The following is a 26,296-nucleotide window of genomic DNA, read 5'->3' on the forward strand; positions in this document are numbered from 1 at the left end:
TAGGCCTCCCAAATTGTTGGGATTACAGACATGAGCCATTTTGCCTGGCCTCACAGTTTATAATTTCTTTTTTTTTGAGACAGAGTCTCGCTCTGTCACCCAGGCTGGAGTGCAGTGGAGCGATCTCTGCTCACTCCAAGCTCAGCCTCCCGGGTTCATGCCATTCTCCTGCCTCAGCCTCCTGAGTAGCTGGGACTACAGGCGCCCACCACCATGCCTGGCTAATTTTTTTGTATTTTTAGTAGAGACGGGGTTTCACCGTGTTAGCCAGGATGGTCTCGATCTCCTGACCTCATGATCTGCCCGCCTCGGCCTCCCAAAGTGCTGGGATTACAGGCGTGAGCCACCGCGCCCAGCACAGTTTATAATTTTTAAAGGGCCTTTTTTCTAGTCCATGCTGACTTTTCACACAGAAAATTCACTCATATGGATTTAAGCCTTGTTGTTTTTTTTTTTTAATTCAAAGATAAAAAAAAAAAGGACACAAGTATTTTAAAAAGTACTTCTTAGTTGCCCCCACTCTAGAGCAAGGAGGAAGGAGCACAATCTATCTTGGATGCTTTATTAAAACAAATAATAAAGTTTTGTTTGTTTTCTTTAGTACTATCTGCTTATTAGGAATTAGATTCCATCTGACATTTATTTCACCTAAATTTTTCTTTTTTCTACTTGAGGTAATAACAAGAGGCAATGCTACTCTTCCTCTTCATTATTTTCAAAGCTTTTCTCAAAACAGCATTTATAGTCTCTACACTGATTTACCCAACACTTTAATATCTCTTCTATATTATCCCATAGCCCTGCATAAAGCATAATGGACTTTGTCTGATTCTTAGACCTCTCTTCTGAAAATACTGGTCTACAAGCACTCTTTGAAAAACAAAAAGGCTTACTATTTTTAATTTTAATTGAAGTTAGTAAGGAAATTCCTTAAGTAGCTCTTGTATCTCCCAATCATATTGGTGAATTTGAGATTCAGTGGGTGGGAGCCCAGCAGCAGTCAGGTGGAATGGCCTTTAAATAAAGTACCAGTTTGGCACAACAAAGCATACCACGCATGTTCATTTGTACATTCATTCATTCATTCATTCATTCAACAAACATTTACTGAGCTAGGTACTGAGAATACAGAGATAAATATGACATAGGACTATAATTGAATTCCCAATGTCAATATTGTGTGCAAGATGTTCTGAGAGAAGAAAGGTAGAGTGCCTAACTCTTTTGGGGGTCAAGGAAGACTTTACTGATGAGACATTTGGCCTCCATAGGCAGATTATGAGCATAACATGAAAAGCAGGGTTTGGAGAGTCTTGTCGAACATTCAGAAGGAACTGACTGAAAGTACATTACACTCCGATGTTCATAATTATTACTGAGAGAAACAGTTATGTCATTCTAGATTGGGCCATGCTGTCTATAGTCCATACAGTGAAAAATAATCCATCTAGAAAAATAACCACACAAGCTAGCGGTCAGAAAACACAAAATAACAGTACTGTGGTTTTACTATAAACATAGTAAAATAACTTCAAATCAAATCTAGAATATAATAAGAATTAAATAAGATATTCAATCTTAAAATGCTTTGAAAGGAAAAAAAAAGGACAGTATAAATGTAAGAAACCATTATTATGAAAAAGAAGTAAACTTTCAGCCCAGCCATAAAAAGCCAAAATACTTCCTTTTGATAACCCCTAAATTACATTTTTCAGAATGTCTTTTTCTCTTGAAGGCATCCACAATATTCCACATGATGTCTAAGTGTAGCCAGACTGAACTGACATTCTTTAGGCATTTCTTCAAAGAAAGGAATAAGATTTGACAGATTCCTTTGCACAGGGGGAAAAGGCATAGAAGGACAAGGTCTGGTGTGAATCTTCACATTGCTCTCTCCATCTGCAAGAGTCCTCCTCTGCTACACTGTAATAATAGCTTCTGAAGGTGTTAGCACCCAGCAAGACATTTCTCTGCCTTTAAAAAAATTCCGTAGCTTTTACTTTGGGATTTGAAACTATTGTGTTTAAAAACACACTCACTAATCCCCATAATATTTTACAGTTTAGTTTAGAAATACAAATTTTCACCACTTGACAGGTAAAATATGAAACCAATGCAAAAAACATGTTTTAAAAAGTAAATCCACAAGTTAAAAAAAGTCTTTCTTTTATATCGCTGTCATATGATAGTCATGGCGTAGCAGTATTGTGAAGTAACATTATAGTGTCACTGATTCAATGTAACAAAACACCTAAATTGCTTTGTTGATATTGAAGTTTGTAGAGGGCTACTTCTACAAACAATTTAGTTTAGTTTTAACTGGTTGAATCTGAATACAAGTTCTCCAGGACACATGTTCTTACATGTGTCCTTTACAAAATGTTCTTTTACAAAAATATGTTTTTGTAAAAGTATGTGTAATCTAAAAACATATAGGCCAAAAGTAATTTCTACCTAAGAAGTAATCAGAAGGGACTTAATTATATCATTCCCAGGGCACAGGCTGCTATTCAGTAATGCTTGGTATTATAACAGCAAACTTACAGGAATAGCCAATGGAGATGCTTATCATGTACTGTGAACCATGGCATTCCAAATATGATGCTTATCAGTCTATCAAGTTTGAAGTAGACAGCATATGAAAGAGGCAATCATATATGGTATATATAAACAGGAAGGCTATTATAGCAGGAGGGGAAAGGAAAGCATGATCAGGTTAAGTATTCAATTAGCTTAATTGGCTTTTATTGGCTTTGTACGTAGGCTAATAAAAAGTCAGCTAAGATATATAATATATGGCTACAGATTGTTAATCTCTGGCAAATCAGGGACTAAACTTTCAATTTATTTTAGTTCTGAACTAGTTAGAGTTTGCACTGTCAAGCAACTAACATAAATTTAATATTGTAGCAGTCAGAATCTGTTCTGATTGGCCAGTGCTAGTTCGATAATGCCTGTTAAGTATTTTGAATATTACTCCCGGTTGGTATCAAATGTCTAAAGGAAGTAGAACAGGCTATATACTTCCATTATGATTTTATTTTAACAGTACCACATAGACATAACTTAATCAAAAGGTAATTATTTAATTAATCAACCAATAATCAGTAATAATTGTTTTCTATTGTCTTTGTAGCTCTGTGTTTCCACAATACAATAGGTACTATGCTAGGAGCTTTACTTGAAAGAAAAGAAAGACATGGTTCATGCATTCAAGGAGTTTACATACATATATACTATAATACATAACATTAATACAGAAATAAAATGATTAGTGGACAACTAAGTGCAAAACTGAATAAAATAATAATAAAATTCATAGAAATTTGGAGGCATTTATAATCACTGTGGGCAGCAATAGTAGAGTTCAATGAGGAGGCCAGTCATAAACTGGTCTTGAAAGGATACAAGGATCTGGATATATGAAGGATAGGATAAATAAAAGATATAATCCAAGAAGTGGAAATGTGCATGGACAGTATAAAGTGCAGTAAAAAAAACAAAACTGAGAGCAATGAAAAATAAGGCTGCCAAGGGCTTGCTTCCAAAGAGCCTTGTAAACTGTTGTGAGTGGGCAGGGAGGAGCTGCTAATCAGATTGGGTGAGATGCCTTGATCTGTACTGGACCAGTTTTACTTATGTGTGCCAAAAGGTCACACACAAGGATGAATGCTCTTTGCTTCTTCTCTTCTACCACTGAAACTAGATCTGCAGCAGGACTGAGGCCTTCTTGGTTCAGCTAGCTCTCCTCTGCTGCTGATGCTATTTTTTCACCTATCAGGCAAAGGGATACACTTTTTTCAAGGCAGGCCCTTATTCCTACTTCCTTACTGCCTGTCTTTTGGTCTCTCTATCTTCCCCAATCCTAAGAGCTCTTAGCTTCCGGGGAATTCTAATTATCTCAGGCTTGATGATTTGTTTGTGGCAATATCCGGCTTTTGGAGATGGAGAAGCTATGTTTAGGCCTAAACTTCTAATTGCTCATCAGTTTTCGAGAATAGCCTGATGGTTTCAGACACCTTGTTAATGTTACATACAACTCATCTTTATTCATTTGCCATCACTTTTTGTGTATTTATCTCCCTTGGGAGCCTCATGAGATTTATAATAGAGGAAGGTATGAGGACCCTTGGGTTTCTTATTCCAGTGCTCAAATAGGATCCTAGTGCTACCAATATAACCTAATGGAAGCAAAGCAAAACTGTTTGAATTTGGTGTGTAGTATACAAAAGAAAACTAGGCCAGGTGCGGTGGCTCACACCTGTAATCCCAGCACTTTGGGAGGCCGAGGCCGGCAGATCATGAGGTCAGGAGATCAAGACCATCCTGGCTAACATGGTGAAACCCTGTCTCTACTAAAAATACAAAATATTAGCCGGGCGTGGTGGCAGGCGCCTGTAGTACCAGCTACTCGGGAGGCTGAGGCAGGAGAATGGTGTGAACCTGGGAGGCAGAGCTTGCAGTGAGCCGAGATTGTGCCACTGCACTCCAGCCTGGGCGACAGAGCGAGACTCTGTCTCAAAATAAAATAAAATAAAATAAAATAAATAAATAAAAGAAAACTGAAGGAGTTTGAGCAAGAGTGTATCATTAATAAAATAAAATGGTGTAGCCATATTTGCAGCAAGAAGTAGGAAGGTGGAAGATTGAAGCTAGATAGAACAGACAGGCAACTGCAGTAGTGCAGATATAATGTGGTAAGAATAGCAATGGTAGGAATGAAGGTGAAAATACAGGTCTGAGAGATATTATTAAGGAAAGAATGGGTGACATATTCAATGCAGAGATGATGACAAAATATTCAAAAGTGACTTGAGGTCTCCTATTTTGGGAGCCTGCAAGATTTGTGAGTTTGCAGCTCTAAAAAAAAAAAACAATGGGAAAGAGGAGTCTTTTTCTTCTGCTGCTTTAAAAAAATTTTTTTAGGGGAAAGCAGAAAAAACTTAGTGAGGGTGAGGTGGTTACAGTATATCTTCTAATACTATATATTTTTGAAAACATAAGATTAAAAGGAAGTTAAACATGAAGTCATGTTACAGAACCTTAGGGACAGATGGGCCAATTAATTGAAGGTATAAAAAATGGAAAAAAAAAAGATATAAAAAGAACAAAGGACCAGGAATTGGGCTTTGTAGAATTAACTACTGTTAGGGCACATGAGGAGGAAAATCAGATAGGAAAAACAAGGCTGGCAAGGTAGGAAGAGGGCAGGAAAGACCATTAGGCAGAGGAGAATCAAATATAATTAAAATAAAGAATATTAAATAGCTTTCATGTAAAATAATGCCAAGATGAATGTTTCCAACATGAAAATCACCTTTTTAATTATGTAAGTCTCTGAGAAAATAATTATATTGATTGACAGCTCATTTACAATAACTCCCCAATATCAATCCCCAAGTCTTTTGCTGCTATTCAGACTTATCCCCTGATATCCTATAAAAATAGAAAACATATTATGAGGACTACCTAAATAAATTATTTCATATGTTGGAAGACTATTAGTTCTTCTCAAAGTTATTCCTTCCTAAGTTAAATCATTCCAATTCCTTAAAATGTATATTCCTTTTTTTCTTCTTCACTGTTTTCTTATAAACATTCCTAAATTTAGTAGTTATTGCTTGCTCTTAGGACAAACTATCTGATTATATGGTCTGATTAAATCTCTCTAAGAGTAAGGAGAACTCAATGCAACCCCAGAAACCCTTGAACAAAATGAGATGTTTAGACTTATTTAGGGCTTTTAGTCAGTAAGGATAAACCTATTTCCGTGAATTTCAGGACTTCATTTTATTTTTAATTTTTTTATTTTTATTTTTTTTGAGACGGAGTCACCCAGGCTGGAAGCTCTGCCTCCCGGGGTCACGCCATTCTCCTGCCTCAGCCTCCCGAGTAGCTGGGACTACAGGTGCCCGCCACCACGCCCGGCTAATTTTTTTTTGTACTTTTAGTAGAGACGGGGTTTCACCGTGTTAGCCAGGATGGTCTCGATCTCCTGACCTCGTGATCCGCCCGCCTCGGCCTCCCAAAGTGCTGGGATTACAGGCGCAGCCACCGCGCCTGGCCAGGACTTCATTTTATGTATTCTTTATTTCTTTCACATTGTTGAGGGTGTGTTTCTTTTTTTTTTTTTTTTTTTGAGACAGAGTCTTGCTCTGTCACCCAGGCTGGAGTGCAGTGGCACAATCTTGGCTCACTGCAAGCTCCACCTCCTGGGTTCACGCCATTCTCCTGCCTCAGCCTCCCGAGTAGCTGGGACTACAGGCACCTGCCACCACGCCCAGCTAATCTTTTTTGTATTTCTAGTAGAGATGGGGTTTCACCATGTTAGCCAGGATGGTCTCAATCTCCTGAACTCATGATCCGCCCGCCTCGGCCTCCCAAAGTGCTGGGATTACAGGCGTGAGCCACCACGTCCGGCCTTGTTAAGGGTGTGCTTGTAAACTCTGAACATTAACTGAAATATAAGATGCAATCCACTGAGTTGAACTATTGTCTGTTAGCAACCAAAAGAATGGTATCTATTGGCACCAATTAGGAAAATAAGAAATTAAAAAGAAAAAGAAAGAAAGGAAATAAAAGATTACTTGCTATAGTCTTTAGTCCATGTTGCATTGAAGTGGAAAATCATTTTCAGAGAAACAATATTATGAATGGAGTGCATCGGTTCTGCTGATCTTGTCAGCTATTTTGTTATCTGTATTGTAAGTTAAAGGTGAGATAATTTTGATGGTAAATAGAACCATCTGGGCTTTGGTTCTCAAATTTTGAATAGAAGTAGGTAGGATCTAAGGTTATACATTTTTTCTAGCCTTCATGAATTGTGCCTCAAGTAGTAATCTGATAATGCAGTTACAGTGATTTTTCAGTAGTTATTTCTACAGTTTTTGGACTTGGTTAATGCATTTGGTCCACAACAATGGAGGCTGTGTCTAGTTTACTTCTTTAAGGGCACCTAGAAAAAACCTAAGTTATTTCCCTAATACACTCTAATATCTTGAAATACTAAATATTCCTTCGAAATGCTCTTGTGTTTGTTGGGAATGACAACTTCCTAGAAGGATCTAGTCCACTACATATTTTTATTACGGTTATATTCTCCTAATAAGGAAATGAGAAGAAAGCCAATTGTTGAGCTTCTAACACAGACAAGATACTTAGATACATTTTTATTTAAATCTCATAGCAGTTTTACGATGTAAAGATCCTTTGATCCTTTTCATTTTATAGCTCAGTACACAAACACAGAGAAGTTCAGTAACTTGCCAAAGGTCACAAAGCTTGTAAACTGATAGAAATGGGAGCTGAAGCGAAGACCATCTACCAACAAACTACATGTTTTTAGTTATTGGTCTAATCAGATAGAGAGGATTTAGAATTGAGGTAGGGTATAAATATGTCTAGGAAACCACTGACAGCCAAACATAAGGCTTCCCTACAAAAGGATTAGTTCAGCCAAACTTCTTTCACAGTATGAAACTAACCCTTATCCCAAAAAGCTGCCATGCTGCCCAAACCTCTGACAGTTCCCATAGGAATAGAAGGGTTAAATAAAAGGTCAATGGAGTTAAACAAACAAACAAACAAACACACAAACAGGCATTATTCACCCTTTCTGGCTTTCATCAACCCCACCCCCTACCCCCAATTGGGTAGCTTTCATTTCATAACTTGAAGAAAAGGGATATGAAAATATATTCTTTGCAAACATTTCCTCAGGGCAAGAAGAAGAAAAAAACATTTGATAAAAAACACCCATATCAATTAAAGTTGTTTCAAAGGAAAGCATCTGAATCGAGGTGCCATCTCAGGGGAGAATAACAGGATAACAAGACGAGTAAGCACCAATAGAGCATGACTCATCCATTTTGCCAGTTACAGTTACACATATAGAGTAGAGGCAGTTGGAGTAATACATAGTGACCACTCAAGTATTCACTTCTTCAATCAATATTGTCAGGCACTATGCAGGGCAAAGCTGACCCACGATGGTGGTAGAATTCTCTGTCCCAGACATACAGGATGGGGATTGAGAATTGAAACATGGAATCTCTGGGGCTGAGGGCTGGGCATGTTTCTCCCATGCACTTAAGAATCAGAGAAAGCTACGCTGCGAGGTAGAGCAAACACCTAGATAGAAACAGAGATGACAGAAGGGAGTCCTGTTGGCTTCAGCAGGGCAGTTTAGCTCAGTGTTCAAGGGCATGAACTCTATAACCAGACAGCTGTGTTTAAATTGGCTTCATCATTTATAAACTATGTAACCTCAGACAAGTTACTTACTTCATGTTTTCTTTGTTTTCCTTATTTATGAAATGGTGGTAACATACTATCTATTTTATAGGGTGTTTGTGAACATTAAAGACAATGCAGTTCACCTTCTGTATCTATGGATTCTGCTTCTGTGGATTCAACCAACCACAGATCAAAAATATTTTAAAAAATCAATAAAAATAACAATACAATAAAAAAAACACAAAAAACCAATAGAGTTTAACAAATATTTATATAGCATTTACACTGTATTAGATATTATAATTAATCTAGAGATGATTTAAAGTATACAAGAGGATGTATATAGGTTATGTGCAGACACTATGGCCATTTAATATAAGGCACTTGAGTATCTGTGAATATTGGTGTCCATAGGGGTCCTGTAAGTTTTCCCCCATGGAAACTAAGGAACTACTTTATATCCAAAGTGCTTATAATAAGGGCTAACATCTAGGAAGCATGATGTTATGGACTGAATTATGTCCTTGCTGATATTGTTTGGATGTTTGTGCCTTGAAATCTCATGTTGAAATGTAATCCCCAGTGTTCCAGGTAGGGCCAAACACCCATGGTGTTTGGGTCATGGGGGCGGATCCCTCATGAATAGCTTGGAACCTCACAATAATAAGTAACTTCTTGCTCTGAGTTCCTGTGAGATCTGATTGTTTAAAAGAATGTGGGGCCAGGCATGGTGGCTCACACCTGTAATCCTAGCACTTTGGGAGGCCAAGGCAGGTGGATCACCTGAGGTTAGGAGTTCAAGACCAGCCTGGCCAACATGGTGAAACCCATCTCTACCAAAAATAGAAAAATTAGCTGAGCATGGTGGCGCATGCCTTAATTCCAGCTACTCCGGAGGCTGAGGCAGGAGAATCGCTTGAACCCGGGAGGCAGAGGTTGCAGTGAGCCGAGATCGCACCACTGCACTCCAGCCTGGGCAACAGAGCGAGACCCCATCTAAAAAAAAAAAAAAACAAACCAAAAAGAATGTGACACCCCACCCTCATGGCTCCCTCTCTTGCTCCCATGTGATATACCAGCCCCCCTTTGCCTTTTCACCATGACTGTAAGCTTCCTGAGGACTTATCACAAGCTGAGCAGATGTCAGCACCATGCTTCCTGTACAGTCTGCAGAACCAAGAGCCAATTAAACCTCTTTTCTTTATAAATTACACAGCCTAAGGTATTTCTTTAAAATTAAAAAAAAATTTTTTTAAATTTCCATAGGTTACTGGGGAACAGGTGGTGTCTGGTTACATGAGTAAGTTCTTTTGTGGTGATTTGTGAGATTTTTGTGCACCCATCACCCGACCAGTATATATGGCACCCAATTTGTAGTCTTTTATCCTTCACCCCCTTCTCACGCTTTCCTGAGTCCCTCACCCTTTCCCCAAAAGTCCATTGTATCATTCTTACGCCTTTGCATCCTCATAGCTTAGCTTCCACTTATCAGTGAGAAAATACGATGTTTGGTTTTCCATTCCTGAGTTACTTCACTTAGAATAAAGTCAAATTGTCTGTTTGCGGACTACATGGTTGTATATATTAGAAAACCCAATTATCTCAGCCCCCAAACTCAGTGCAGTTGATAAGAAGCTGATAAGCAACTTCAGCAAAGTCTCAGGATACAAAATCAATGTGCAAAAATCGCAAGCATTCCTATATACCAACAATAGACAGAGAGCCAAATCCTGAGTGAACTCCCATTCACAATTGCTACAAAGAGAATGAAATACCTAGGAATACAACTTACAAGGGATGTGAAGGACCTCTTCAAGGATAACTACAAACCACTGCTCAAGGAAATAAGAGAGGATACAAACAAATGGAAAAACATTCCATGCTCATGGATAGGAAGAATCAATATCATGAAAATGGCCTTACTGCCTAAAGTAATTTATAGATTCAGTGCTACTCCCATCAAGCTACCAGTGACTTTCTTTGCAGAATTAGAAAAAAACTACTTTAAATTTCATATGGAACCAAAAAAGAGTCCGTATAGCCAAGACAATCCTAAGCAAAAAGAACAAAGCTGGAGGGATCCTACCTGACTTCAAACTATACTATAAGGCTTCAGTAACCAAAACAGCACAGTACTGGTACCAACACAGATATATAGACCAATGGAACCAAATAGAGACCTCAGAAATAACACCACATGTCTACAACCATCTGATCTTCAACTAACCTGACAAAAACAAGCAATGGAGAAAGGATTTCCTATTTAATGAATGGTGCTGGGAAAACTGGCTAGCCAGATGCAGAAAACAGAAACTAGACCCCTTCCTTATACCTTATACAAAAATTAACTCAAGATGGATTAAAGACTTAAGTGTAAAACCCAAAACCATAAAACCCTGGAAGAAAACCTAGCCAATACCATTCAGGACATAGGCACGGGCAAAGACTTCATAATAAAAAGCAATTGCAACAAAAACCAAAATTGACAAATGGGATCTAATCAAACTAAAGCGCTTCTGCACAGCAAAAGAAACTATCATCAGAGTGAACAGGCAACCTAAAGAATGGCAGGAAATTTTTGCAATCTATCCATCTGACAAAGGGCTAATATCCAGAAACTACAAGGAACTTAAACAAATTTACAAGAAAAAAAAAAAAACCCAATCAAAAAGTGGGCACAGGATATGAACAGACACTTCTCAAAAGAAGACATTTATGCAGCCAACAAACATATGAAAAAAAGCTCATCATCACTGGTCATCAGAGAAATGCAAATCAAAACCACAATGAGATACCATCTCACGCCAGTTAGAATGGTGATTATTAACAAGTCAGGAAACAACAGATACTGGCGAGGCTGTGGAGAAATAGGAATGCTTTTACACTCTTGGTGGGAGTGTAAATTATTTAAACCATTGTGGATGACAGTGTGGCGATTCCTCAAGGTTCTAGAACCAGAAATACCATTTGACCCAGCAATCCCATTATTGGGTATATACCCAAAGAACTATAAATCATTCTTTTTTTTTTTGAGACGGAGTCTGGCTCTGTCCCCCAGTCTGGAGTGCAGTGGTGCAATCTCGGCTCACTGCAAGCTCCGCCTCCTGGGTTCACGCCATTCTCCTGCCTCAGCCTCCTGAGTAGCTGGGACTACAGGTGCCCGCCACTACGCCTGGCTAATTTTTTTGTATTTTTAGTAGAGACAGGGTTTCGCCATGTTGGCCAGGATGGTCTCGAACTCCTGACCTCATGATCTGCCCACCCCAGCCTCCCAAAGTGCTGGGATTACAGGCTTGAGCCACCACACCTGGCCGATTATAAATCATTCTACTATAAAGACACATGCACATGTATGTTTATTGCAGCACTATTTACAATAGCAAAGACTTGGAACCAACCCAAATGCCCATCAATGGTAGACTGGATAAAGAAAATGTGGCACATATACACCACGGAATACTATGCAGCCATAAAAAAGAGTAAGCTCATGTCCTTTGCAGGAACATGGATGACCCTGGAAGCCATAATTCTCAGCAAACTAACACAGGAACAGAAAACCATACACCACGTTTTTTCACACATAAGTGGGAGCTGAGCAATGAGAACACATGGACACAGGGAGGAGAATATCACACACTGGGTCCTGTCAGGGGGTGGGGAGCAAGGAGAGAGAGACCATTAGGACAAATACCTAATGCATGCGGGACTTAAAACCTAGATGATGGGTTGATAGATGCAGCAAACCACCATGGAACATGTATACCTATGTAACAAACTTGCACATTCTGCACATGTATCTCAGACCTTAAAGTAAAAAAAAAAAAAAATAATAATAATATTAGTCTTCAATCTCATCCAGGTGACTGCAAATGTCATTAGTTCATTTCTTTTTATGGTTGAGTTGTATTCCATCATAGATATATACCACAGTTTCTTTATCCACTTGTTGATTGATGGCCATCGGATTAGTTTCACATTTTTGCAATTGCGAATTGTGCTGCTGTAAACATGCGTGTACAAGTATCTTTTTTGAATAATGGCATCTTTTCCTCTGGGTAGATACACAGTAGTGGGACTGCTGGATCAAATGGTAGTTCTACTTTTAGTTCTTTAAGGAATCTCCACACTGTTTTCCATAGTGGTTTTACTAGTTTACATTCCTATCAGCAATGTAGAAGTGTTTCCTGTTCACCACATCCATGCCAGCATCTATTATTTTTCTATTTTTTAATTATGTCCATTCTTGTAGGACTAAGGTGGTTTTGATTTGCATCTCCCAGATCATTAGTGATGTTTAGCATTTTTTCGTATGTTTGTTGGCCATTTGTATATCTTCTTTTGAGAACTGTCTATTCATGTCCTTAGCCTACTTTTGATGGGATTGTTTGTTTTTTCTTATTAATTTGTTTGAGTTCATTGTAGATTCTGGATATTAGTCCTTTGTCAGATGTATAGATTGTGAAGATTTTCTCCCACTCTGTGGCTTGTCTGTTTACTCTGCTGACTGTTCCTTTAGCCATGCAAAAGATCTTTAGTTTATTTAAGTCCCAGCTATTCATCTTTGTTTTTATTGCATTTGCTTTTGGGTACTTGGTCAAAAAATCCTTGCCTAAGCCAATGTCTAGAAGGGTTTTTCTGATGTTGTCTTCTAGAATTTTTATAGTTTCAAGTCTTAGATTTAAGTCCTTGATCCATATTGTGTTGATTTTTGTATAAGGTGAAAGATGAGGATCCAGTTTCATTATTCTACATGTGGCTAGTCAATTATCCCAGCGCAATTTGTTGAATAGGGTGTCTTTTCCCCACTTTATGTTTCTGTTTGCTTTGTGAAAGATCATTTGGCTGTACTTGGATTTATTTCTGGGTTCTCTATTCTGTTCCATTGGTCTATGTGCCTATTTTTATACAGTACCATGCTGTTTTGGTGAGTATGGCCTTATAGTGTAGTTTGAAATCAGGTAATGTGATGCCTCCAGATTTGTTCTTTTTGTTTAGTCTTGCTTTGGATATGTGGGCTCTTTTTTGGTTCCATATGAATTTTAGGATTTTTTTTTTCTGATTCTGTGAAGAAAGATGATGATATTTTGATGGGGATTACACTGAATTTGTAGATTGCTTTTGGCAGTATGGCCATTTTCACAATATTGATTCTACCCATCCATGAGCATGGAACGTGTTTCTATTTGTTTGTGTCATCTATGATTTCTTTCAGCAGTGTTTTGTAGTTTTCCTTGCAGAGGTCTTTCACCTCCTTGATTATGTATATTCCTAAGTATTTCTTTTTCAGTTATTGTAAAAGGGGTTGAATTCTTGATTTGATTCTCAGCTTGGTTCCTGTTGGTGTATAGGGGAGGTACTGAATTGTGTACATTAATTTTGTATGTGGAAACTTTGCTGAATTCTTCTATCAGTTCTAGGAGCTTTTTGGAGGAGTCTTTAGGGTTTTCTAGGTATACAATCATATCATCAGCAAACAGTAGCAGTTTGACTTCCTCTTTACTGATTTGGATGCCTTTTATTTCCCCCTCTTGTCTGACTGCTCTCCAGCCTCAGGTATTTCTTTAGAGTAAAGCAAGAACTAATACTGAAAATTGGTACCAGGAGTGGGGTATTATTATAAAGATACCTGAAAATGTGGAAGTGGTTTTGGAACTGGGTAACAGGCAGAAGTTGGAAGAGTCTGGAGGTCTGAGAAGAAGACAGAAAGATGAAGGAAAGTTTCCAACTTCTTAGAAGCTAGTTAAATGGTTATGACCAGAATGTTGATAGAGATATGGACAGTGAAGTCCAAGCTGAAGAGCTCTCAGATGGAAATAAATAAGTTACTGGGAATGGGAGTAAAGGTTATCCATTATGCTGTTGCAAAGAACTTGGCTGCATTGTGTTCATGTCCTAGGAATCTGTGGAAGTTTGAACTTAAGCGTGATGACCTAGGGTATCTGGCAGAAGAAATTTCTAAGCAGCAAAGTGTTCAAGATGTGGCCTGGCTGCTTCTAAGAGCCTATCATCAGATACAGGAGCAAATAAATGACTTAAAGTTGGAATTCATATTTAAAAGGGAAACAGAGCATAAAAGTTCGACAAATTTGCATCCTGGTACATGGTAGAAAAGGAATACAAGCAGATTGTGGAGCAACCACTTGCTAAAGAGACTAGCATGACTAAAAGGGAACCAAATGCTAATATCCGAGACAATGGGAAAAGAGGCCTTGAAGGCATTTCAGAAATCTCTGAGGCAGCCCCTCATATCACAGGCCCAGAAGCCTCGGATGAAAGAATGATTTCAGGGACCAGGCCAAGGACACCGCTGCCCTGCTCAGCCTTGGGAGGCTACTCCCTGCAACCAGGCTGCTCCAGCTCCAGATGTGGCTCAAAGGCCCCAGGTACAGCTCTGGCTGCCACTTTGGAGAGTGAGGCCATAATCCTTGGCAGCTTTCATGTGGCAGTAAGCCTGTGGCTACACAGAATGCAAGGGTGAAGGAGACTTGGCAGCTTCTGTCTAGATTTCGGATAATGTATGGGAAAGCCTAGGTGCCTGGGCAGAAGCCTGATGCAGGGGTAGAGCCCCCGCAGAGAGGCTCTACTAGTAGGGCAGCACCAAGGGGACATGTGAGGTTGGAGACCCTATACAGAGTCCCCACCAGGGCACTGCCTAGTGGAGCAGTAAGAAGGGGGCCACTGCCTTCCAGGCCAAAGAATGGTAGAGGCAGCAGCAGCTTGCATCCTCAGTCTGGAGAAGCCACAGGCACTGGACTCTAACACATCAGAGCAGCCCTGTGGGCTGCATCCAGCAAAGCTATAGAGTTGAGCTGCCTAAGGCCTTAGGAGTCCACCCCTGAATGCAGGACATTAAGTCAAAGGAGATTATTTTGGGCCAGGCGCAGTGGCTCAAGCCCATAATCCCAGCACTTTGGGAGGCCAAGGCAGGCGGATCATGAGATCAGAAAATTGGGACCATCCTGACTAACGTGATGAAACCCAGTCTCTACTAAAAATACAAAAAATTAGCTGGGTGTGGTGGCACATGCCCGTAGTCCCAGCTACTCAGGAGGCTGAGGCAGGAGAATTGCTTGAACCCAGGAGGTGGAGGTTGCAGTGAACTGAGATCACACCACTGCAATCCAGCCTCAGTGACAGAGTGAGACTCCGTCTCAAAAAAAAAAAAAAAAAAAAAAAAAAAAAATATATATATATATATATATAATTTTGGAGCTTTAAGATTTAATGACTGCCCTACTGGGTTTCAGACTTGTGTGGGGCCTATTGCCCCTTTTTTTGGGGTGATTTCTCCATTTTGGAATGGGAATGTCTACCCAATAAGTGCACCACCATTGTATCTTGGGAGTAAATAACTTTTTTTAATCTTACAGGCTCATAGGAAAGGACTAATCTCCAGATGAGACTTTGGACTTGGGACTTTTGGTTAATGCTGGAATAAGTTAAGGCTTTGGGGGACTATTGAGATGGGATGATTGTATTTTGCATGTAAGGACATGAGATTTGAGGAACCAGGGGCAGAAGGATATGGTTTGGGAAGTTTGCTCCCTCCAAATGTCAAGTTGAAATGTAATCTCCAGTGTTACAGGAGGGGCCTGGTGGGAGGTGTTTGGGTCATGAGGTCAGATACCTCATTAATAGCTTGGTGCTGTCCTCCCCATAAGTGAGTTCCCACTCTGAGTTAATGCAAGACCTGGTTTAAAAGAGTGTGGCACCTCCTCCACCCCTTGCTTCCTCTCACCATAGGATGCACCTGCTCCCCTTTGCCTTTCACCATGATTGTAAGCTTTCTGAGGCCTTACCAGAAGCCAAGCAGATGCCAGCACCATGATTCCTGTACAGCCTGCAGAACTGTGAGCCAATCAAACCTCTTTTCTTTATAAATTACCCAGCTTCAGTTACTTCTTCATAGTGTTGCAAGAACTAACTCCCCACCCCCCAAATTCATATGTTGAAGCCCTAACCCTCAATGTGACTGTATTTGGAGTCAGCTTTTAGAAAGGAATTAAGGTTAAATGAAGTCATAAAGCTAATCCAATAGGACTGATGACCTTATATGAAGAGAATGAGGGAGTAATCTCTTTCCCCACACACATGTACCAGGGAAAGGCCATATGAGGACACAGTGAGAAGACAGAGCCCTCATCAGAAACCAAATTGGCTGGCACCTTGATCTTAGACTTTCCAGCCTCCAGAACTGTGAGAAATAAATTTCTGTTCTTTGAGTCACCCAGTCTATAGTATTTTGTAATGGCAGCCCAAGCAGACTAATACAATAACATAAATCTTTCCTATCATTATTATTCTGATTTTGGTTCCTGGGTCTAGTTCCAATTCATAGTAGCCTTCTGAGGGCTAGACAGTTTCTACTTTGATGTTCTGAAAGATAGCACAGCATCACAATAATACATTTCCTACTGTTGACTTAAACAACATTAGTAGGCTTCTTCAAATGATAACCAGAGAGTCTTAAGCAATAAATAATATTGGAGGTTAGGGTAAAGAAAAATCACTTGTAGCTCATGACTGGGATGAAAGTATCATGGAAGAGAAGTGATTTAAGCTAGAATTTATAAAATGGTTAGCCTTTTAAAAAGTAGAGAGAGAGAATATACTGATAACTGAGACAATAGCATAGAATTATTCATATTGTGCACATGCCAACAGTACACATCAGCCTTAATGATAATAATGCAAATGTGAAATTTGGATTACTCCATATTAGGTTTTCATAGCTACAGAGAACTATTTATCCATTTATCTTAAACATATTAAAGGTGCAAATTTCAAACTTAAATTTCTAGAAGCGTTACTAAAACCTAATGCATTATTAAGTAGGTAAGGTAAAAAAAATTTTCTCTTTTATGTTCATTGAGGATGAAAATCTTATGAAGTCTCTCAATTTTATTCCTAGTTCTCATAACAAAGAATCAGTTTTCAAAAGTTCAAGTTTTCTCAGATATTACAGCAAGTGCATTAGCTCATCTAGATCTTTGTTGGACAGACAATTGACTTACTTTTCTATGCTTTCTACTGGTGAATGCTTCAAATATGATATATATATTTTTTGTGACTTTAAAAATTATTATACTTTAAGTTCTAGGGTACATGTGCACAATGTGCAGGTTAGTTACATATGTATACATGTGCCATGCTGGTGTGCTGCACCCATTAACTCGTCATTTAGCATTAGGTATATCTCCTAATGCTATCTCTCCCCCCTCCCCCCACAAATATGATATTAAAATAGGCAAATAATTGTCTATCTGTCCTTTACTACCACTTCACATACAATTCTGAGTGAACTGTCCTGTAAAAATCAAAAGGTCATGTAAGTCTTGCTCCCTCAAGCAAACTCTTATTTTTAGGAGACCTCAAAGGCAAATTTTATGACTGCTTCCTTTTAAAACTATAAACATAATGAAACCATTCTAAAAATAATTATGGTATATCACCCAAATAGCTCACAAAATTAAAGACCCAAGAGAAACATTGCCTGAAAACTTTAAAACATTGTTATTTAAATACGTATTGACATATTTTGACCCAAAATAATTTTTTTAAATTGAGAAAACATATGCTAATAATAATTTTTTTTCATGAAGAAAATGACCAAAAGGAGACATGACTTTTGACCTAAGCAGGAGGCTGGAAGCCAGACAACTCATTTTCTTTTTTATAGCTTTTAACAAAGTCATGACTTCTTAAAATCCATTATTCCATCCAAAACATTGGTCTACTCTTCAGCTATCATCTCTTTTAGCAAGACATTCATGAATTCCCAGGCTGGGGAGAAAAAGGCTCCAGTCATACATTCATTCCTAAAATATTTATTGACTATCATGTATGAGTCAGGCAATGAATCTCTGAGGGCCAATACAGCTTAAGGAAGAATATGTTTGGAGTGACACATTCTAATAGAGATATCTACCGTAGATACCTCAGGTAGCCTACACTAGCCTTTCATTGTCCCCTGGTCAAGACATCTTCCCCTGCAACAAATTGTTTGATTTTTTTGTTTGTTTGCTTATTTTCACTTAAATCAATTCCTTGTATATTGTCTTCAGTTAGTAATAGAACAACTACAGCATTATTCTCACCAAGATGCTTCATAGAATTTAGACAACATAGTATTCAAGAATATAATATTATTCAACTCATTTTATCAGCTATTGCTTCTCCAAGCATATCCCCAACTCTTCCATTCTCTTTTTATATAAAACTAACTTTCTAGTTCGTTGTTTGTTTTTGCTACTCCTTCTACATGATTCAGCTTCTGCAAATAGTTTTTCTTTTTGTTTTTAAATGAGCCTGGATCTTGCTCTGTCACCCAGGCTGAAGTGCAGCAGTGCAATCATAGCTCACTACAGCCTGGAACTCCTGGGCCCAAGCAATCCTCCTGCCTCAGCCTCCCAAGCAGGTGGGACTACAGTTATGTGCTGCTACAACTGGCTAATTTTTTTATTTTTACTTTTCTGTAGAGACAAGGTCTCACTATGCTGCCCAGGCTGGTCTTGAACTCCTGGCCTCAAGCGATCCTCCCACCTTGGCCTCTCAAAGCACTGGGATTACAGGTGTGAGCCACCACACCCAGCAGTTTTCACAAATAGTTTTTGAAGAAGCTCAGTCTTGGCAGACTGTGCTGGGTTGTCATGCTGCCACTGCCACTGTGCCAACCCTTCAGATCTCAATGAGGCTGGGTGATGCTCCAGAATGGGAGACGAGCCAATCTGGGAGCAGATTGGATCCAGCTTCATTCAGCATTACTACCAGTTATTTCATAATGATAAAACCCAACTAGGTGCAATTTACATTGATGTGCCATGCCTTACGTGGGAAGGACAGCAGTTCCAGGGGAAAGCTGCCATTGTGGAGAAGTTGTCTAGTCATCCCTTCCAAAAAATCCAGCACAGCATCACAGCACAGGACCATCAGCCCATGCCAGCTGCATCATCAGCCTGGTTGTGGGCCAGCTTAAGGTGGATGAAGACCCCATCATGGGGTTCCACCATATAGATGTTCCTGTTGAAGAACATCAACAATACTTGGGTTTGCACCAATGACATGTTCAGGCTTGGCCTGCACATCTTGAGCTGATCTCCTGAATATCATCATCTTCTTCTTCTTCTTCTTCCTCTTCTTCCTTCTTCTTCTTCTTCCTTCTTCTTCTTCCTCTTCTTCTTTTCCCTCCCCCTCCCCCTCTTCCTCTTCTTCTTCTTCTCTTCTTCTTCTTCCTCTTCCTCTTCTTTCTTCTTTCTTCCTCTTCCTCCTCCTCTTCTCCTTCTTTCTTCCTCTTACTCTTCTTCTTCTTCCTCCTCCTCCTCCTCTTCTTCTTTTTCTTTCCTTTGAGTCAGAGTCTCACTCTGTCACCCAGGCTGAAGTGCAATTCCGGCTCACTGCAAACTCCATCTCCCAGGTTCAAGCAATTCTCCTGCCTCAGGTTCCCGAGCAGCTGGGACCACAGGCACCCACCACCATGCCCAGCTAACTTTTTGTATTTTTAGCAGAGATGGGGTTTCACCATATTGGCCAGGCTGGTCTCGAACTCCCGTCCTCGTGATCTGCCGCTTTGGCCTCCCAAAGTGCTGGGACCACAGGCATGAGCTACCACACCCGGCCCCTGAATAACTTCTTATATGGTTCTTCCCACTCCATCAAACCCAGGGAACGGTCCTCTAGAATCCTATCACCAACACCAAAATATTGTTCAACCTAAAGTAAAAACAATGGCCACCATTTCTAGCAAGAAAGATGGTTTACTTTTTTCATTGGGCACAGATAGTACACACACACACACACACACACACACACACACACACACACACACACGGAGTCTTAGACAACTTCTGAATGCCCTGGAAAATGACTTTCGACATCCAATATGTAAGATAAAAGCCATAACAATATAAATTGATGGTGGGGAGAAATGGTTCTCCAAAAATTACACTAGTGATTCTTCTGGGTCTCTTTATCTTTATCTTTGCTGTAGTAATTTGAGATGTTTTATTCTTTCATTAAGAATAAATTTTAAAATCCATTACTTTTAATCCAGTTCGGAGGGGCCAACAGGACAGAACACTATTTCTTTTCAGGACATAGTTCTTTTCTGGTAACAGGGAAGCTTTCCATTTCAAGTGTGATCTGATCATCTCCCACAGTCAAACTATTGACTTTTCTCTTTTGTCACCTATCCTCACTCATCAGCTGCCCCATACTTTCAGAAACTTTGAGAGCTTGATGACATCCCAACCTAATAAGCATACAATATAATCTTATCACATATTTTCAAATAATGTCTTTTCCATATAATATATACAACAAGAAACCCTTCCAAATCATCCATGAGGAATAAACTTAACATGTGTGTAGAGGAAATTAAGTGCTGCTTTTTTTCCCCCTAAGGTAAAATGTGTTATTTGGCTAAATTTTTATCCTGAAATAGTCCAAGGAGACGTGTCTACATTACGGACTAATAGATTGCAAAAATTTTCTGGACAATAAAAATGGTGATTTAAATATTAATGAAAAGAAAAAAGTGAGAGCACTTACTGTTTTATTTATTTACCTTATAACTTCAGAAATATTTTACAATATAAATTATATATATAATAAAAATTATTTTGTAACAGCCAGTAGACCTATATTTTGGGGGAGTGGTGAGCTTGGAAAAATGAATGAAAGAAGAAATACTTCCTTTCCCTACAGTCCTAGTAAAAGGACTTCAGGGGTTGCATGGCAAGTTTGAGCCAGAAACAAGTATGATGACTTTTGTATTAAAAAAAGCAAACCTATGACAGATATAAAAGGAAAATTCATGGGTGAAGTCTCCAAATTTTTTTTTTTTTTTTTTTTTTGAGACAAGGCTTCATTCTGTCCTCCAGGCTGGAATGCAGTGGTGCAATCACAGCTCACTGCAGCCTTGAACTCCTGGGCTCAAGCAATCTTCCTGCCTCAGCCTTCCAAGTAGCTAGGACTATAGGTGCACACCATGCTCAGCTAATTTTTTCATTTTTTCTAGAGATGAGGTCTTGCTATGTTACGCAGGGTGGTCTCCAACTTCTGGGCTCAAGTGATCCTCCCACTTTCATCCCTCAAACTGTTAGGATTACAGGTGTGAGCCACCATGCCTGGCCTAAAATGTATATACATTGGGATGCATTCGAGATATCTCCCTGGTCGGGATAAAAAAAATTTTATCTAAAATAAGTATGTTTTATTCCTACCCTTTATTTCTTCCTATTTTCCAGTACCAATAACTTTTCAAAGAACTTACAGTAGTCATTTGATATGGTGTGGCTGTGTCCCCACCCAAATCTCATCTTGAATTGTTGCTCCCACAATTCCCACGTGTCGTGGGAGGGACCTAGTGGGAGGTAATTGAAACATGGGGGCGGGTCTTTCTCATGCTATTCCCATGATAGGGAATAAGTCTCACGAGATCTGATGGTTTTATAAAGAGGAGTTCCTTTGCACAAGCTCTCTCTCTTTGCCTGCTGCCATCCACATAAGATGTGACTTGCTCCTCCCTGCCTTCCGCCATGATTGTGAGGCCTCCCCAGTTATGTGTAACTGTAAGTAAATTACAGTTTCTTTCTTTTGTAAATTGCCCAGTCTTGAGTATGTCTTTATGAGCAGTGTGAAAATGGAATAACACACCATTTTTCTCTAAAGAAGTACTTTTCAAATTAAAATTTTCAATGAAAATTAAGTAATTACTTAATCTATTTCTTTTATATTTACAAATAAATAGTATCGAATTAAGTGGAAATTTGTTTAGCTAACATTCTTGTTTACTTGAGGAAGTTACCTGTATGTCCAGAAATATCTAGACTAGATTTCTCTGGCACATTCTTCCTGATGAGATTCTGGACTGACTCAATTATCATTTTATCTTTGAGGTTTTTTTTTTGTTTTTTTTTTTACCTGAGATCACTTGTTCACTATAAAGAATCCTAAAGAAATAACTCTGAAATGATAATAAGAGCTCATAGAGGCAGCTATTAAAGCTGGGGCAAAATGGAAAAATCATCCAAATGCTATTAATAATCTTTGAGGCAATGAACTTATTAAAGACAAGCTAGTGAAAGCAGAATGGAAAACAAATATAGTTTGCTTCATGAATTCACCTGTCCTGGGTAAAAAACATCACTTTATTGTCAAATAAAAATTTGAGTTTCATCACAGACTAGGTAGATTAAAAAACACAAACTACTAACACTTCCATTAACATGAGAATTGCCAGGTATTACAATACAGTAGCAGCAGTGAATTTTCCAGACAAACACCAAGAACTGGATCCAGTCCAGATGTGATGATAGCACATTAATAAGCTAATTCCTTTAGCTACCTCTTCATTTTCTGAGACTCATTCACAGAGTGGCAATGCCATTAACTCTGGATGAGGTGCTTTGCCCAGTGAATACCTCTTGATTAAATCATTGATTGGGCCTTCTCTGCTCACTTCACTCTCCATCCCTATGGGAAATAAACTCTTGCACAGCATCCTTCAAAGGACACAGAATAGGCAACATAAGCAGTAGGAGCATATAGTGACTAAATGAACAAATGACTGAATAAATAGTTCGTAAGACATTGAGAGTTAAACTAGCATTGCTAGGTTAGTGGACATTATCTAGAGTAAAAGAATTGTAAAGTCTAAAGACAATAAAAATATTGATCTATCCAGTACATTACCCTGTTTATTCAATTTAGAAAACTTTGTCTGAAAAGGTAAATTTAAATCCTTAGTTTATTAAAATTTTTGGGAGGGGACTGGTGAGATGTATACTTATTTGAAAAAGTTTTTCTTTTTTAAATTATCTACCATAATTTTCTGCTAAGAGAACTAAGAGGTATTTTTGTTCTCCCCTGAAGATTATCTAAGAGTATTATGGCTTTGCTATTTAGGGGAAAATGCTAGAAAACTTCTGACCAAGGCAAATTATCTGTCACTGTAAGCATATTTCCTCTGAGGAAAGGAATTTCATGGGAGAAGCAACAGGTGCCTTTTCTTTTTTTGACGCAGTAGTATACAGCAAAAAGAAGACAATAGAAAAAAGTTGTTAAAATGTGACACAAGACCGAAGTCTACAATACCAACTCTTAATGAAATAAATATCGTACAGCATATCCACAATGCTGAAATTGGGCTGAAATGTTACAACTCAGTAAACAGGCTTTATTTAAAAAAATCTTTTTATGAGTCAAGAGATGATATATTAGAAAAATAATGTTCACAAAAAATCTAGTTTTTAACAACTGGCACCACAAAGCACTTATTATCTCTGATTAGTAAAACAGTTTGTTTGAAAGCAGTCAGTTTTGAAGATTACAGACAGGAGGGCAAGTTTAAAAACATATGAGGTTTATACAGAGGGCTATTATTTTACAAACAACAAATGATTTAAAATAGTCTGAACTAACATTATTTGCAGTCACTTTCATGTTACAGAACTCAATAAATAATGTTTTTTAAAAACTTCGCACAGTTCTTCTTGATCTACTTGTAATTGTAGGGCATTATTAGTTTCGTGTGTATCATGTTTCCAGATCTGAGTGTTGAAAGATTTATTCATGTTGAGCTGTGCCCCAGGGTAATTTTAGTTTTCATAAAACCTAATTCTACAATTATAACCATCTGAGAAAATGAATATTCTTCCTACGAACAGTGTAGTAAGAAGATACATTTTTATTATAAGCCTGATTTTCACAAGTGATTATTTTTTTCATTTTCCTTAAACTCCTCACTTAAATTTTTTTTTCTTATTAGACCCTCAACCCACAAATGTTCAACTGTCATAAAAGATCAGTGTTACTGAACTGCCAGCATTAATCTTTTGTTTGAAATGTATAAAGACAAATAAAGGAGACATTGCAAAATGTCTTTGTGCAGTAGAAGCAGATATTGAAATGATAAGTAACATAACCTGTAAACACTAGCTATAATGTTCTTGGATAGAAGAAATTTCTAAATATCAAAGACAGTGGCATCACTGTCAGGTACTCCATAAATAAACCATGGACAATACCTGACACTGGACCTTTCATTCTTGCAATGCTATGCTGAATAAGCATGCTCCCCTTGCCTGTCTGAATTCTATATGCCCATTTCCAGAAATGCTGCTGCAGATAAGTTACAGTGTCATGTTCATTTTGTCAACTACATACTGATTATCCTTTCCTATCTGTAGTTTGGGAACATTATCAAGGTCAGATGCAAATTCTCAGAAAACCTTCCCTAATGTAGCTATATTTCATAATTTCTATAAGGGGCTTTCATAAATAAACTTTGCAGAAACACACACGTATTTTCCAAGATTTTACCTTTAGGAAAAAGGAAAGGTTTACCAGTAAGATTTTACTTTTAGGGAAGATTTTACTTTTAGGAAAAAGGAAAGACTTACCAGTAAGGTTTTGGAAATTTAAAACCAAAAGGAGAATAAGTCTAGTCATTCATTGTATGTATTTTCATTTAATCACTAAAAATGTGATATTTGAGGATGACATATCTAATTTTTTTTGAGGTACGTTTACAATGACCCTACTTTCTCTACCTTCCTAACCGCTTCCTATTTATTTTATTTTGACAAATTACTTATGAAGCATTTGCAACTGATGCACATATCACAAAATTATTTCTGCCAAGCTTCCTCTGTGACCTGCCCGTGGGACATGACATGCTCCAAGATGCATCGCTCTATCAACCCGCATTTTTCCAGGACAATGCAAATTATGACAAATCCCATCATCCTGCATTATGTGCTTCATGCTAATCTCACTAATTCTAAAGAATCAGGAGAGCTTGTTGTTCTGCTGAAGGGCATACTGTCTGATTGAATGATAGGAAAACATTTGCCATCCCCTTCTCACAATCCCAGCTGTGGCCACCACTGCCCCACTTCTGCCAGGCAACCGCTCTTGCTGTGTAACTTCCATATCAGAATTAGCTTTACATCAGCTGAGCTTTTTAACAGGAAACTACACATCACCAAAAAAGATAGTTCTAAAGTCCAGAAAATAAAAGGCTTTTGGGGGTAAAATGAAAAGAGGAACTTGTATTTTTACCGACTGTTGGATACCTGTATTCATTTCTACTTATTTTAAATGAAGATTAAAATCAAACTTATCATTTCTATGATAAAAGCCAGATGGTTTCTAGACTTAGAAGTTTCTGGCTGCTGGATCACTACAAATGAGATGGCTCTTAAAACAGCTAACCTTAAGGACAATTCCTCTGGGCTTCAGAAGGTGGCAGTATTACTACATGAAACAAGCTTAAGGTTTCCGTGCTATTCCATGGCCACATTGCTGAAATAAACATGTTTAATTCCCAAAGAAACATATATTTTATCCCCTGGCATAATTTACTTATAACATTAAAACTCAAACATGGAGCAATTTGTAGCAATAACCATGATTATGCTGTTAGTGGCCCAAATGTCACTGTCTAGATTAGGCTAAATGATACCTAGCACCGAAGAGCTTCTGTGATTTATTTTTTATGATCATGGGTAGAACTTGCATGCTTAAAAGGCTCACCAGAAAACTGCCTTCAATAAATAAAAAAGGATGAAAAGATTGAAAGAATCTCATATTATTGTTCAGAGATGTGATTGTAAAAAATTGTCATAGGAATGAGGCAAATTTTAAATCTCAGAGACATTTTCAGAAAAAGAGGTAAATATCTTGAGCATTTCTAATGTTATGTTTTAGATTCTAAACTATTTTGATGAAAGCAAATAACTCATCTTATAAATTAAAATGTATCTAAACTGTTTTGTCCTTTATGAATGTTTCCTGAAATGTCAGAACAAAATAAAGGTTTTAAATACATGTAATGCACTAAAATTGATTATTTTAGCTACTTTTAGAAAATGTAGTAAATATAAATCTGCTGATAAATGTTAAGACTAAAATACCCTATTCAAACCTTCAATAATTTACTTTTGGGAGTTCTGGTCTAATGCGTACTTCTACCTGGAAACTATATTGTAGGCTCTTTTGGCCATTATCATACAGTAAATTGAAATTGTTATGCATACTCAAAATAAAAGTAAACCACACT

General features: G+C 38.2%; 1 protein-coding gene and 1 pseudogene across 4 annotated transcripts in view; one reads left to right on the plus strand and one right to left on the minus strand.

The window, feature by feature from the left end:
* Positions 1–26,296, minus strand: part of DPH6 (diphthamine biosynthesis 6) — a 385,926-nt gene that overhangs the window by 95,000 nt on the left and 264,630 nt on the right. The window lies entirely within an intron of this gene.
* Positions 3,174–25,555, plus strand: LOC129393992 (nuclear transport factor 2-like; annotated as a pseudogene).

This window comes from Pan paniscus, chromosome 16 (genome assembly GCF_029289425.2).
Source record: "Pan paniscus chromosome 16, NHGRI_mPanPan1-v2.0_pri, whole genome shotgun sequence".
In the NCBI taxonomy this organism is placed as follows: Eukaryota; Metazoa; Chordata; class Mammalia; order Primates; family Hominidae; genus Pan; species Pan paniscus.